Source organism: Alosa pseudoharengus, unplaced genomic scaffold (assembly GCF_046254945.1).
Source record: "Alosa pseudoharengus isolate Yale_2024_CS ecotype anadromous, Long Island Sound unplaced genomic scaffold, YU_APseudo_1.1 YU_APseudo_1.1_scf_1, whole genome shotgun sequence".
In the NCBI taxonomy this organism is placed as follows: Eukaryota; Metazoa; Chordata; class Actinopteri; order Clupeiformes; family Clupeidae; genus Alosa; species Alosa pseudoharengus.
In genome coordinates this window covers 6,172,501-6,176,452 of record NW_027468564.1, presented here as the reverse complement: position 1 = coordinate 6,176,452, position 3,952 = coordinate 6,172,501, and the positions used below count along the sequence as shown (strand labels likewise).

At 41.4% G+C, this 3,952-nt stretch overlaps 1 protein-coding gene across 3 annotated transcripts in view; it reads left to right on the top strand.

The window, feature by feature from the left end:
• LOC143135798 (protein NLRC3-like) overlaps window positions 1-3,952 on the top strand; it is a 45,379-nt gene continuing 41,427 nt past the window's right edge. The window contains exon 1 of one of the 3 annotated variants that reach the window (XM_076296155.1): window positions 1-51. The gene's annotated coding sequence lies outside the window, so the exon portion shown is untranslated. Of the gene's footprint in view, window positions 52-1,521; window positions 1,771-3,952 lie in introns of those variants that run through there. The other 2 variants (XM_076296154.1, XM_076296156.1) reach the window with 2 other exon arrangements.

The following is a 3,952-nucleotide window of genomic DNA, read 5'->3' as shown; positions in this document are numbered from 1 at the left end:
AGGAAAATGGATATCAGAAAAAACAAACACCTGAAACACTCATAAAGCACCGTAAGTTTCCCAGGATATTTGGTATCAATTAGTGAGCAGTTGCTGCATGCGCTTTGAACAATGTGGAGTTCTGCTGCTGATGTGAATCGTTTGTGGTGGTTAGAGAGGTTCCCTCTTCACTGTGCAGCGTTTTGAAAAAAAAGTGTATTGTGAAAAGTGTATTGTGAAAAGTGCTGTATAAATGTGATGTGTTGTTGTTGTTGTTGTTGTTGTTGTTGTTGTTGTTGTTGTAGGTGTTGTTGTTGTAGGTGTTGTTGTTGTTGTAGGTGTTGTTGTTGTTGTTGTTTGTTGTTGTTGTTGTTTGTTGTTGTTGTTGTTGTTGTTGTCTGCTCTCTGTATTTATGTTGTGAACGGTGCTCTAAGCAATATGTTCTAATGATCTGGGGCTGTATTCACAAAGCCTTTTATCTTACCACTAAGAGTACTCCTAAATCGCACTAAAAGATTTTAGCTAGGAGTTTTCTCTTAAAAGTTATTCACAAAGCCTTTCAGACCTACTCTTAGTAAGGAAAAATGACAACTTCTAAACTAAGAGTGAGTCTTCGTTGCTATGGATGACGTCATTACTCATGCACGAGCTTGACTGAAGTGACCACCTTGATTGGCTGATGATTGTAATGCGGGAATCCTTACGATGATGAGTGACAGGTCTGAGAATGCGTACGCTACACAAGTAGTGCGAAGGACGGAAGATGATGAATAAACATCGCAACGCGAAATGCGACAAAAAGTGGTTTGTGAATAGGTCTTAGTGAGTTAGGAGTCCTCTCGACTTCTTTTAAGCTGTCCCAGACGTAGGTGCTACTTTTAGGTCTAAAATGCTTCGTGAATTACTTTTAGTGAAAAAAATTAGGAGTCCTAAAGTTAGGAGTGACACGCCCATTATTTTTAGGAGTTGCTCCTGAATTTGCTAGTTAGGAACTACTTTTAGCCTTAAAATTCTTTGTGAATCCGGCCCCTGAATTGTACTGTGATATCCATCATAAACACTCTGGAGCAAATCTATGAAACAAGTAACTGGCAGACAGACACACACACACACACATACACACACACGATCACACAAGCACTGGCCCAAAAGATACACACACACACACTCGCAATCACACAAGCACCAGCTCACCCAAAAGATCCACACATGCACACACACACACACACACGATCACACAAACACCAGTTCGTCCTGGCTGGCTGCCAACACTCTTTCTCCCTCGAAGTTACACAAGCACCAGTTCACCCCAAAAGACAGACACACACGTGCTATCACGTGCCCCCCCCCCCCCCCCACACACACACACAGCGAACTTAGTTTACTGGGGGACAAATGTTCAATTTCAGTTAGACACAGGGGCTGTTGGAGTCTGTAATGTGTCTGTGCTTCAGTTAGACACAGGGGCTGTTGGAGTCTGTGATGTGTCTGTGCTTCAGTTAGACACAGGGGCTGTTGGAGTCTGTGATGTGTCTGTGCTTCAGTTAGACACAGGGGCTGTTGGAGTCTGTGATGTGTCTGTGCTTCAGTTAGACACAGGGGCTGTTGGAGTCTGTGATGTGTCTGTGCTTCAGTTAGACTGAACCAGATCAACTGGTTTTCTTGGTTCTCTGCATATGGATTTAATAGCGTGGGACTGAAGCCGTCTAACCAGTTGCACACAGAGAGCACCCGAGCTTCAAGGAAATGAATATCAGAAAAACAAACTCATGAAAACCTCATAAAGCACCGTAAGTTTATTTTACCAGCGTATTTCATTCATCATTTACAGAGAAGTTGTAGTGCTTACAATAATGTGGGTGTTTACTGTTGATCATAGAGGTTCACGGCTGTTTTGATGGCATTGGCCTTTCCCGTTTATGTGTGTTATTCGTGTGTATTTGTGCTGTGAATGTGAATGGTGCAATAAGCAATAATCTGAATTATATTGTATCATTCATAAACACTCTGCGGGGAAAAGCTATGAAACAAGTCATTTGAAAAAAGAAATGTCTTATAACACATACTGTAATTTATGTTGATTAATATATTTAGTCAGGTTCTGGCTGTTGTATTTTGTCACTGTGTAGATGTAAGTGTATCGCGATTGAGTATTTCTGTTGAGGTATAAGCTCATGCAACACTGAGGATCATGTTGATAATCTCATGTATGTGGTATGAGGAAGTAGCTGCTGAAGGGAGTTATGCTGCAGTGGTGCTATAGGCTCATGCCACACTGAGGATCATGTTGATAATCTCACGTACTGTATGTGGTATGAGGATGTTATGAGGGAGTAGCTGCTGAAGGGGAATACCATGGGAGTTATGCTGCAGTGGTGCTATAGGCCAACGGCCACTTGCCGAGCATCGCTGCCAGCCTTATGAGTGTGTCATGAAAAGTGTGTGTATCAGAACGCACATTAGACAGATCTCTATAGGCCAACACCCACTGGCCAAATGTCACTGCCAGTGGGCATTGGCCTTATGAGTGCGTCATGGTTACTGGCATGACAGACAGACACACACAGACCTAGAAGAGCTGCAGAATCAGGACTGAAGCTGAAAGATCCATCTTTGCTTTTCTGTGTCTCTGTGTGTGATTCTGTCTTTGTATGTCTGTCATGCAACACTGTGAGGAAACTAATGGGTACATGAAATCAACAACAGAACCAGATCAGCTGGTTTTCTTGGCGCTCTGAATATTGATTTAGTGTCTGGGACTGAAGCCAGTTGCACACAGAGAGCGCCTGAGCTTCAAGGAAGTGGATATCAGAAAAACAAACTCATGAAACACTAGGGTATTCATCATTTACAGAGAGGGTACGATAATGTGGTGTTCTTCTGTTGATATAATCATAGAGGTTAAAGCTGTTTTTAATGTCGTGGGCCTTTCCTGTTTCTGCGTGTTATCTGCTCTCTGTCTTTATGCTGTGAACGGTGCTATAAGCAAAATGTTAATGATCTGAATAGTATTGTGATCATAAACACTCATCATTAACACTCATCATTAACACTGGATAGTATTGTGATCATAAACACTCATCATTAACACTCTGGGGTAAAAAGCTATGAAACAGGTATCTTGCAGGTGCATTCATTTCTTCAAAAGGAAACATGCTGTTTTCCTATAACACTGCAATTGATGTTGACTCGTGTTCAGTTCTGGTCGTTGTATGTTGTCAATCTGTAGTTGTAATCATATTGCTATTGAGTATTTCTGGCGTGCTAGACTGGTGTGCCACTGTGATGGTCATGATGATTATTATCTAATGCTATTGTTATTGGGTCACAATAAGTGGTCACTGCAGTGTTTTGGCTGGTTTGCAAGAAATAAAATTCCTCATAAAACTAGCTAAAACAGATGGTGTTGTTACAGCACAGAGGTCATAATATTAGACTCATGCCACTGTGATGGTCATGTTGATTATCTAATGCCGTTGTTATTGGGTCGTCATGAGGGAGTGGTAGCCAGAGGGGAATAACATTGTGAGTTATGCTGCGGTGGTTTAGCTGTAGAGGAATAACATTGTGAGTTATGCTGGAGAGGAATAACATTGTGACACCTTCTTTGCACAGCAGAAGTCATGTGCTTGCATGAACTCTATTGGAGTCCACTCTATAGGTGTGAAACATCTATTCACAGTAGTAAAGATTCCTTGCATAAGTCTGCATCTCTGATACACCTGTGTAAAACTCCTTTGCACAATTCTTCAATCTGCAATCATTCATGAGTCATTATCTATAAAAGATGCCATTTGTGTGTTGGTATTTGCAAGTATGGATCTAAGGCACGTTTAGAAAAAGTACTGTATTGCTTATTCGGTGAAGAAAACAGTACAAAAGGTGTTTACTGTAGGTCAAGTTCAATGAAATTTGTCTTGTCTAGGTGCTTATTGTAGGTCTTACATCTCAATGACAGTTACATCTTGGGAG